Here is a 10,662-nt window from a genome sequence, read left to right as displayed (position 1 = left end):
TGCACCATGCTCTGCTCCTTGGGGGGAGTGCCCACAGTCAGGGGGGTGGGGGCTCCCCTCCTCCCCAGGGAACCCCCCCAACCTGTCCAGGGCACCCTCTGCCACCTCCCCAGGGTCCAATCACCGTAACAGGGTCTGACCCTGGGATCCCGCTGGTTAACGTCAGGTGCAAGAGAAGGTTCCTCATTACTCCTTGATTAGTTCTTAGGTGCCAGCTCGAGCTGGGTGCCTCCAGAGAGGGACCCCTACCCCGGATCACCCTCCTTGCACACCTGCACCCGTTGCAGGAGGGTCCACGCGCACCATGGGAGCCATGTGGGAACCAGAGGCGGCCTCGAGGCTGCTCAGCAGCAGTCAAAACACCCCAGTGGTTTCAGGCACCGGCTGTTTTGCTCCCGAACCCAAGGGTACTGCCGAGAAAAATAACCACCACTGTAACACGAGGGTCCTGCACAATCCCCACCATCGCACAAGGGTCCCCGTGCACCTGCCCGCCATTGCACAAGGGTCCCCTGCACACCAACCAATTGCATAAGGGTCTTCCTGCACTGCCCCCCCCATTGCATGGGTGTCTCCACACACCGACCCCCCGCTGCGCAAAGGTCCCTGCACAATCCCCACCGTTGCAGGGAGGTCCCTGCGCAGGCACCCGCCGTGCACAAGGCGCCGTGCGCATGCGCACTTCCGGGGCGGGGACTACAACTCCCGGCGTGCCCCCCGCGGGCGGCCCGGAGGAGCCGCGCGCTGATTGGCTGCGGAGGATATTTCAACGGGGCGCGCGGCGGGGTCTGCACCCAGGCGGCGGCGGCGGCGGCGGCGGCGGCGGCGGCGGCGGCGGCGGCGGCGGCGGCGGCGGCGGCGGCGGCGGCGGCGGCGGCGGCGGCGGCAGTCTGAGGTGCCGCGGGCACGGCGGGCTGGCGGGAGGCTGGGGACCCCCCGGGGGACTGAGGAGGGGGGCTGTGCGTCTCGGGGGGACCGGGGAGGGGGGCCGGGGGGGGCTGTGCGTCCCGGAGGGGGCCGGGGAGGGGGGCCGGGGGGGGGGCTGTGCGTCCCGGAGGGGGCCGGGGGGGGGGCTCTGCGTCCCGGAGGGGGCCGGGGAGGGGGGCTGGGGGGGGCTGTGCGTCCCGGAGGGGGCCGGGGAGGGGCTGTGCGTCCCGGGGGGGCCGGGGAGGGGGGCTGGGGGGGGCTGTGCGTCCCGGAGGGGGGCTGGGGGGGGGCTGTGCGTCCCGGGGGGGCCGGGGAGGGGGGCTGGGGGGGGGGCTGTGCGTCCCGGAGGGGGCCGGGGAGGGGGGGCTGTTCGTCCTAGGGGGGCTGGGGAGTGGGGCTGGGGGCGGGGGCTGCAGTCCCCCAAGGAGCTGGGGAGTGGGGCTGTGGGTCCTGGCGGGGCTTGAGAGTGGGGCTTGGGGCTCCCACGGGGCTGGAAAATGGTGTGGTCGGGTGCTGTGAGCACCGGGGGTCCTGGGGCTGGGAGGCGCTTGCAAACACCGGGGAGGGGCTGCGAGCATGGGGGGGCACAAGGGTTGCACCAGGGTCGGTGCACGATCACCTCCATTGTACGGGTGTCGATGTACAGCCAGCCGGGCTGCACGAGGCGCCGTGCGCATGCGCGGTCCCGGGGCGGGGACTACAACTCCTGGCGTGCCCCGCGCGGGCGGTCCGGTGGAGCCGCGCGCTGATTGGCTGCGGAGGGTATTTCAACGGGGCGCGCGGCGGGCTCTGCACCGAGGCGGCGGCGCAGCGTGAGTGTGAGGGGCCGCGGGCCCGGGGAGCCGAGGAGTGGGGCTGTGGCGGGGGGGCGGGGCGGTCCTGCAGGCTCCGGGGACGGGGGCTGGGGGGGCTCCAGGCGGAGGAGGGGCTGTGAGCATCTGGGGAGTGGGGCTGGGGGGCGGGGCTGTGTGCCCTAGGGGGGCCGCGCAGTGGGGCCGGGGCGGGGGGGCGGGGTGGGCGCTGTGTGCAAACAGACCCTCCCTGCGAGTCCCCACTGTCGCCCCGTGGGGCCGGGCACCCCCCAGCCCTCCCTGCAGGCAGACGGGCAGCCTGTAGGCAATGGAGGCCGCCCGCCCCAGCGAGGTGCTCGAGCCTGGGGGCTTCACGGGCCGAGTCGAGGGAGGAGCTGCTGGAGAGAGGGCTTAGAAACGGCCTTCTGCCCCCGAAACTGCTGGAGCATTTGAAGGGGAGGGACAGGTCCACCCCAGGGCCCCAAGGGGAAGCCCTCGGAGCAGGGACTTGGGGTCGTTCTAGGAGCAAAAGCTGGTCCCAGCCAGCTCGCCTCTGCTCCCCCGGCACCGGGATCGGACCTTTCAGCCCCGTTTCTGCCCGAAGCATCACACAAGCGCTTGCCCTCCCCGGGGGCATCTTTGGGCCTTGAGAACAGGCGCAGCAGCTGGGTTTTTGGGCTCAGAAATGGGTGCCAAGTGAGCTGGTTTGGGGGCCCAAAGCAGAAGCTGGTTTGGCCGTTTGTGCGGGGGGCTGGGAGGGCATTGGGGGCTGCGGGGGAAAGCAGGGGGTGGGCAGGGTGCGTGGACCCTCCCCGGGGGGAGGGGCTCTGGTCCTGCTGGACCCCGAAGTGCGGGAGGCCGGCACGCACCAGGCCCAACTCAACGTCTGCGGTGGTCTCTGGGGGGAAGAGGTGGTCTCTGCTTTTCAGACCCCGCACGCCCTCTTCGAGTCCAGCTCTTGCTTGTCGACTGCTTCGAATAGTTATTAACTGATTAGTCGTACAAACTAATTAATGTTTATACAATGTCCAACTATGATATTTAATCCTAATAGTCGAGTTTTGACGGCGATTGGTTTACGACCTTGTCAAAAGCCCAGGCTGTTGCAAATAGCTGGAGCTTGTAAGGAGAAGGAGCTGAAATCAACGGTGCAGAGCTGGAGCTTCAATTAGCCAGAACCGTCGCAAGCAGGAGCTGGAACGAGACGGGGTGTCCGCTGTCTGGGGCATGCCTTAGCCAGAGGCAAAATTACCAGCAGCTGTAACGAGCGGGAGCTGCGATTCGCTGCAGTGTCTGTTTGCCGGAGCATCCGTCGGCCAGACTGCACTCCCAGCACGGCTGAAGAGCAGCCAGGCGCAGGCAGGGCTGTCCCCGGCAAGGCGCTCCGAGCGGCAGGGAGGCGAGTTGTCCTTCTGCTAGCGGGGAGCCCGGCCTCTTCCCTCGGGGATTAAATCCACGCCACGCGTGGATCCGCTCTCTTTGCGTGGAGGGTCTCTCCCGGTCCCGTTCCCGAGGGCTGAAGCGAGGTCCCCCGGGGGGCAGGCGGCAGCACGAGGCGGCGGTGTCTCCCCGGTACCCGGCAAAGGGGAGCGAAACCGGCCGGCTGGAGCTCCCGGGGTGCACAGCCCGGCCCCGCACGGCAGAATCCTTCCCTGGGTTTTCGCCGTTGGCTGGGTGTGACAAACAGGTTCATTTTGTGCCTCCTCTTTTCCCAGCGTCACCTTCTGCGTCACGTGAAGAAAATCCTGCGTGGTTGACGCCGCTTGCTGCTCAGGTGATGGCACGTGTGGGGCCGGGGGAGCCGGGAGAAACATTGGCGCGTCCAAGGTCGCTGCAGGTGCTCCCTACGTAACTCGTAGTTACGAGTGTTTTCCTTTCAGGGAAAAGAATGAGCTTTCATCTGTGAAAAATTAAGAGCTGCCTGTGTCCTTCTTTAAGTTCAAGTGTTTCTCTTCTGTTTGTTCATACTGATTTTATGGGCAGGTTGGAAATAGCCTTTTATTTTTATAGGCATAACTCAATTTGTAGTACTACGTGGTGTCAGGAGAGTGAATTTTGGAGCACCCAGGTATCACTAGAAACGGAATGAATGAGACACGATGGAAACTGATATTTAAACTTGATTTTTACTTGATTTTTTTTTTCCGAGAGTGTTGATGGCACGTTGTCCTGTGGCTCAATCCACGTTCTGTTCAGTGGAGTCTTCAGTCTAGGACTTTTAAGGAAAAAAGTTGGTCCTTCCGAAAAAGGGCTAGTCGTTCATAGGCTCGAGGCATAGACTTGGAGAGCCGCTTAAGTACGTGATCAGAATTAAAGCCAAATGTCGCTTCGTGTTGCTGCTGTTGGCCTTCACTTTCGTTAATTTCCCCGCTGCTCCGTCATGGTTGGGAGCTCTGAATCATCATTTTTTTCACTCCCTAACGCATTTTTCTCCCCAAGGAGAGGCTACGTTTAAAAGTTACTTAGTTTCCTCGCAAATGCATCGGTCAATAAAACGGAGTTATGATTATTAAAACCACACAAATGACACCGGTCTTACAGATCTGGACTATTTCTGAACACGTGTTCATCGCGTGCAGATGTCATCGGGATACGGATCACCTGCATTTCATGCTCTGACGAGACAATCTGCTGAGACAGGGACGAGCTCCAAAAGAAAAAAAAGGTACAACGTCAAGGTTTTGTTTTGTTGTTGGTTTTTGTGGGCTTTTTGTGTTTGTGTTATTTTTTGGTTTGTGTTTTGTGTTTTTTTTTTTTTTTAAAAAGAGTGCGATGTTGACTGGTGGCAGCCTGCAGAGCTCTCTTGCTGCCTGACCTCTCCTTTTCTTCTCTGTCACTCCTCTTTCGTGGCTGTAATTTTCACTCGGGTAGTTTTAGAAGAGCGATTTAGTTCCTCGCCTGTGTAAATGTGCTGGTAATACCTGGAAGGTAAATGCTTGAACCGGTAGCGAATAACTTGGCTACAAGTAGAATTTCTGAAGGAAGAACAACAACAGCAGGAAGCAAGTAGCGAGTTACCCCAAATTTGTGTGTGTCAAACACATCAAAGTTTTATTGCCAAACATTGTTTGGCAATGTGTTCCAAATGGCTCGTTTTGGTAAACTTAAATTTTCAGGAAGTTCAGGGTTGTGTGTGGAAAAACGTGCCCCTCTGTCTAGGTGTCCTGCTACGTAAATAGCATCAGTCAGTAGCACATCCAGCGGCAGGGCTGCTGTTCCCTGCTCTCGATATTGCCGTAGTAGTGTTGTGATGTTTCGACCTAAGAGGCGGGTTTAGGAATGGAAGGAGAATGCCTGCGTCCTGCAAGGGCTACGAATGCCGACCCTTTTCTCTGCCTGCTGCTTTCCTGTGCGTGAGATGAAACTGTTTTTTTTTTTTTCCCTTGTTCCCGGTAGAAATATTTCTGAAGCTGTCGCTGCTGTGGGTTTGCAACGTGCGTTACTGCGTTTTTGTAGAGTTCTAGTTACGGATCGTTTCTGCCGCGGCAAAGTGTCAAGATACGGTTTTCAGTTTAAAGCTTCAGAAGCTGCATTCGCTGAAATCGGCGTAGGTGAAGCTGGTTGTTGTGGTTTAACCCGGCAGGCAGCTAAACACCACGCAGCTGCTCGCTCGCTCCCCCTGCCCCCAAAGTGGGGTGGGGGAGAGAATCGGAAAAAAAAGTGAAGTTCGTGGGGTGAGGTAAAGACAGTTTAATGGGACAGAACAGGAAGGGGAAACAATCGTAACGATAAAAGAATATACAAAATAAGCGACGCACAATGCGATTGCTCACCGCCCGCCGACTGATGCCCAGCCGGTCCCCGAGCGGCAGTCGCCGCCGCCCGGCCAACTCCCCCAGCTTATGTACTGAGCGTGACGTCATATGGTACGGACTGTCCCTTTGGCCGGTTTGGGTCATCTGTCCTGGCTAAGGTCCCTCCCAGCTTCTCGCTGGCAGGGCATGAGAAGCTGAAAAGTCCCCGACTAGCGTAAGCGCTACTTAGCCACAACTAAAACATCAGCGTGTTACCCACGTTTTTCTCGTCCTAAATCTAAAACACAGCGCTATACCAGTTACCAGGAAGAGAATTAACTCTATCCCAGCCGAAACCAGGACGCTGGTCTTGCGCATGATCCCGCTGTGCTCGCAGGGGTGCTCAGTGGCTCCTCATCAAAACAGCGAGGTGCGTGTGGACGTCCGTAGGGTTGCGCTCGGGGTCTGGGGGCGTTATGTATTTTTGCTGTTGGAAGACGGAATAGAGCGTGTGCCTGTTAAATCTAACGATGGTCGAAGGTTGGGAGGGACCCTGAGCAGGTTTGGTGGCACAACTGCAGTTTTCAAAGATCTCGACCGTTTGGAGAAACGGCCTGGAAAAAAGGATTCCTCTTTTGCAGCGAGTTCGCGAGGACAGACGGGTTGCCGTACTCTTTAACAAAAATACTCAACTTGGGACGTATCGGGTGAGGAAATCGCGGCTCTACTTAGGCTTGAGAAAACGTACGTAGGTGTCTGTGCCTGTCACCTGCGCGTCTCTAGGCAAGTGAGTTCTAGCGAAACTAAAGCTGCCGATGAGCCAAAAGAAAAGGCACGGTTGTCTAAAACATGCATAAGCTCTAGTGGCCTGTCTCAACAACTGCACCAAAGATGATGCAAAATACTTTCTCCTCCACTCAGTTGTAGTCTTCACAGAAAAGGAAGCTTTGTGCTAAACTTTTTTTTTTTTTTGCCTTTCCTCTCAGCAGAATGTCAACTGCCGTGAAAGTACGAGACGGATGGAAAGGATCCATAGTGGTCTGCAAGTACAAGGTATGCCTGTGATGTGTGTCTGCATTTTTCCTAAGGTGCTTGTAGCACGGACTTTACAGTCAACACGAAGAATGTGGCAGCTCTCCTTCTCTCTGATTTTTTAACATGAAATATTTTAACACAAATACTAAAAATAAAGGTCTGTTCTGGAGCGTGGTACGCCTATTCAAGGCTTGCTTTCCTTCGTCTGTTTTCTCTTCCTGAAAGCAGAGTCTTCTGTTTCTGTGTGCTTGCTATTAAAGGGTGCTGTGAAAATAATGTTGGACTAGAAGAGGAAAGGAACCGTTTGTAAGAGTTGGGATGTTCGGGAGAAACAGGCTTTGTTTTCATGATAAAAGCTTAATGCTTTTTCAGTCAGTGTTTAAAATACCTTGCAGGAGCACTGGAAAACCTTACTGAGATACTGGCATCTGTGCTAAAAGCAACCAAGGTCAAAGAAGAGGCGTGGACAACACGGGACAAATCGGCGTCGCTTCGGTGTGTTTTCCAGGCTTTCCCGAGAAGCGGTAGCAGCCTCGTAACTAGCAACAGAGAGTCCTGATGTGGTTTTGGTGAGTTACTGCTTCTATCACGTCCTTTTTCCTTAACCTGCAGCGCGTAATTTTGACTTCGGTTGGAAAGAGATTTTCCAGAATGGAAATCTTTCTCGTTCAAGGAGTTGCCTTTTACGAACTTCCCATCAGAGTGGATCTTCAGAGATGACGTGCTCGGCAGTAGAAGTCATCCGCAAGGAGACTTTTCGCTCTCTCTCTGGAAAAAAAAAAAAAAGGGGTAGGTCGATTTCCTTGCACAGACCCAAGCGCAGCACGTCTTCCGATAGTCGACGTACGGCTGATCTTTGGTTCTCGGGTGTAACGGTCGAGAGATCGTAAAGACGCGTTCCTCCGCACGCTTGGGTACAGCCAACAGCGTTAGCAAACCTGCCAGTCCTTTTTGGTAGCCTGATGTATTGCAGCACCGGGGATTTGATATTCCCCACCGCCTGCCCCCCCCCCCCCCCCCCCCCCCCCCCAAAAAAGTAAAACCGTATGGGAGATCTCTTATCTCACTGATTTTTCTATCATAAATGAAATTTTAAAAAGAAAGTTAAAATTGTCTAATTTCCAAACTGACTTGCGTTGTTTAAACTGCAGCTGCCAAATAGCTGTAGTGTATAATTTATTAGGTGTGCTTAAGCAGTTGGGTAGTTGCTCTAAACGTTTAAAAAGAGAGGCAACTGAACGTTAGGGGCTTTTTTCCTGATCTTTTGGCAGAGTGCTCTGAAGCACTTTATTTCTGTCTCGCTTTCGACGGCGCGTTTCCCCGGCAGTTCGGTAGCATCGGTCTCGGCGCAGCTGGCCAGGCGTCCCTCCTAGTCATGTCACACACGCAAAACCCCTGGTCAAACGATAGCTGTGTAGCTTGGAGGTAGATAATTTAACGGTATGAATTCACAGCTACGCAATTTCAATGAACGCAAAAGGAAAATCAAATATTTTTATAGTACGAGTCTTCTCATTGTACGTATGTAAGCGTGCGCACGCCTTTTTAGCATAAAATGAATTGCTGAGATTTGTTCTTTCTTTTTCATTTTACTCTTCAAAGTTTTACGCTTCACTTTCAGCTTTATCGGCCAAGCGAGCGAGATGCGCAGCAGCAGCAGCAGCAGCGCAAGGGCTGGAGCTGCGGCGGTGGATCCGTGAGCGTAGATGCTGATTACGGCGCGCCCTTGTCCTGCAGCCTCACGGGGTTATCTCCCTGCAGCGGTGCTGTAAGGAAGGGACGAGGCATTTTCCGACACCAGCGAGAGCGTTTACTTCTCTGCGAAGAACGTGTTCAGAATTGTGTCAATTAGTCTTCACGCTGATTTTAAGCGTTCGAATCGCTCGAGCTTTTAAAGGCGGCGTTGTATTTCGAGCTGACCCGTTTGCCTGGCACCCTCCTTTAGCTCGACTGCTACCCTCTCCCTTGCCCTGACCGAATTCCTCTGCTGCCTTCGGTGCTGTTTTTTTAACGTGCTGAAATATCCGTTGGGATTTTTGTTTTTCAGATGCCTCGCTGTGAGCGTCCCGTGGTGCTCAGGAGAGACCCCCGGCCCAGGTTTGCCTGCCGGTCGTTGGGCGTGCTGAGGGTGAGGGGCCGGCTGGCAGCCTGCGGGACGGGGGCTGGGGGGGGCTGCAAGCGTTTGGGGGGGCCGCCCCTCCTTTATCTTTCTAGCAGAGCCCCCCTTTTTGGCGGGGGTGCGTGCGTACATACGTAAACGGCATTATTAAAGTAACGAGCTGCCGGTTGGGGCCGTTTCCCTCGTTTTGTGTCTTTTTGGGGGGGTGAATAAAAAGGGGGGGTTGGGGGGCCTGGAGGGGTGATGATGTCATTTGGGGCACCCCAGCATCACCACGGGGGTGATGATGCCGTGGAGGAGCAGGTGAGTGGGGAATGGGGGGTCATGGGGGTCCGTGTCCCCCCCCCCCCCAAAGGGGGTCACAGCCCAAATTGCCTGAAAATTCATGGGGGGGGGTTCAAAAATTTTTAAAAACTGTAAATATATCTGTGAGGCCTCGAAATAGAAAAAAATCTCTCCTTGTTACGTATATTGAAAAATAATATTAATTTATACGTACAAAAGGATTTCAAAATAAGGACCTATATCTGCCCTATTTTATAAAGGATTTTAGAGTATAAAAAAATTCGAAAGATGTATATAGGGTTTTAAGATACAAAAATAACTCACGTCTGTATAAATTAAAAAATAACGAACTTCCAAATGCAAAAAGGATGATACATTTTATACATGAAGGAATTTAAAATAGAAAAAGGTCTGAATAGATACCGCTATCTACACTTACTACGTGTTACATAGAGAGTCTACATAGACATTATATGTAATCTAAGAGATTATGTACAAGTGTAAATAGACATCTAAGTCTAAAACCTAAGTCTATAAAGATATAGGTGTAAATATATGTAAGTGTAAATAGAGAAGTCTATAAAGACATTTAAGTGTTCAAAATATGTAAGTCAACAGATCCATAGTCTGAGCAGGTATTATATATAAGAAGTGGGAAATAGGGGGGTATAAGTGAAACATAAATATATTCACTAAATATATAGAGAGAGATATGTGTAAATACATTAAGTGTAAATGTCTCTGATAATAAGGTTTTTAAAATGCAAAGAAACCCTGTTTACAGAAAGGATTTTAAAATTCGACACACACACACACACACACACACACACACACACACACACACCCCGCCCCGAAACACCTCTCTATTGAAGATATAAAAGCGCTTTCAAAAGCTGCCTCTTCCCTGTTCTCCTTTTCCGCCTGTTCCCATCCTGATTGGGGGCCAGTTCCCCCAACAGGGACTTTCCCCTGCAGGGCTGCGCACGCAGAGCGGGACCTGCCGCCATGGCCTAAAAATACCACAAAACCCCTAATTCGGGGCCTGCAAGGGGTGGGGAAAAAAAAGCCCGCAATTTTGGGGGAAAAATACCCAACTTGGAGCTCCCGGGAAAGCCAAATCCGCCTGGATTTGGGCAACCGGAAAGCAAAAAAAACCCCATTTTCACGCACAAAACGAAAAAGCAAAAACCACCAATTTTTGTTGTGAAAAAGCGTTGAAAAACCTCCAAATGGTGGAATGTTTTGGAAAAGGAAAAAACCCCAATTTTGATATTATGGAAAAGCAAAAAACCCCCCGATTTGGGGAAGATTTGGGGTGAAACACCAGCCACTTGAGGGGCATCGCTCGTGGTTATCCAGCGAGGGTCAGTCATCGGGAACGGATTATCTGTTGCGGGTCATCCCAGGCGAGTTTTCTGCTGTGGGTGGTCCCGGGTGGACCCCCTGGCGTAGGTCACCCCCACGCATGTCCCCCCCCGCCCCTCCCGGTGTCCGCCCCGCCTTTCCCGTGCGAGGTTTTCCCCGTGACGCGCCCCCCGTATCCCCTGCCCTCCTACCTCGTGCCCGCACTTCTCTCCTCTCCCTCCTCCCACCCCCCGTGTTCCGCACTGCCTCCCCGTAACCCCTCTGCCCCGGACCCCTGGGGTGCTGCCTGCCCCGCCAACCTGCCCGTTGCCCCCCGCCCAAACTCTGGCACCCCCCTCCCGCTCCCCCGCACCCCACTCCCACCCCGCTCTCCCTCCTCCTGCGTTTTGGGTTTGTGCTGCAAACG

At 54.7% G+C, this 10,662-nt stretch overlaps 1 long non-coding RNA gene across 2 annotated transcripts; it reads left to right on the top strand.

Moving 5' to 3' along the window:
* Positions 1 to 4,121: 4,121 nt before the first annotated feature.
* Positions 4,122 to 8,118, top strand: LOC142077352 (uncharacterized). 2 transcript variants are annotated; one of them, XR_012671744.1, is made up of 4 exons: positions 4,122 to 4,383; positions 6,442 to 6,505; positions 7,161 to 7,401; positions 8,090 to 8,118. It is a non-coding gene; the product is annotated as an uncharacterized LOC142077352 (long non-coding RNA). The 2 variants fall into 2 exon arrangements; XR_012671743.1 differs by lacking the exon at positions 8,090 to 8,118 and adding an exon at positions 7,759 to 7,905.
* The last annotated feature ends 2,544 nt before the right edge of the window (positions 8,119 to 10,662 follow it).

The sequence above is a fragment of the Calonectris borealis genome, unplaced genomic scaffold (assembly GCF_964195595.1).
Source record: "Calonectris borealis unplaced genomic scaffold, bCalBor7.hap1.2 HAP1_SCAFFOLD_225, whole genome shotgun sequence".
Taxonomy (NCBI): domain Eukaryota; kingdom Metazoa; phylum Chordata; class Aves; order Procellariiformes; family Procellariidae; genus Calonectris; species Calonectris borealis.
The sequence above is the reverse complement of the archived record's forward strand: the minus strand, read 5'-3'. Positions and strand labels throughout refer to the sequence as shown.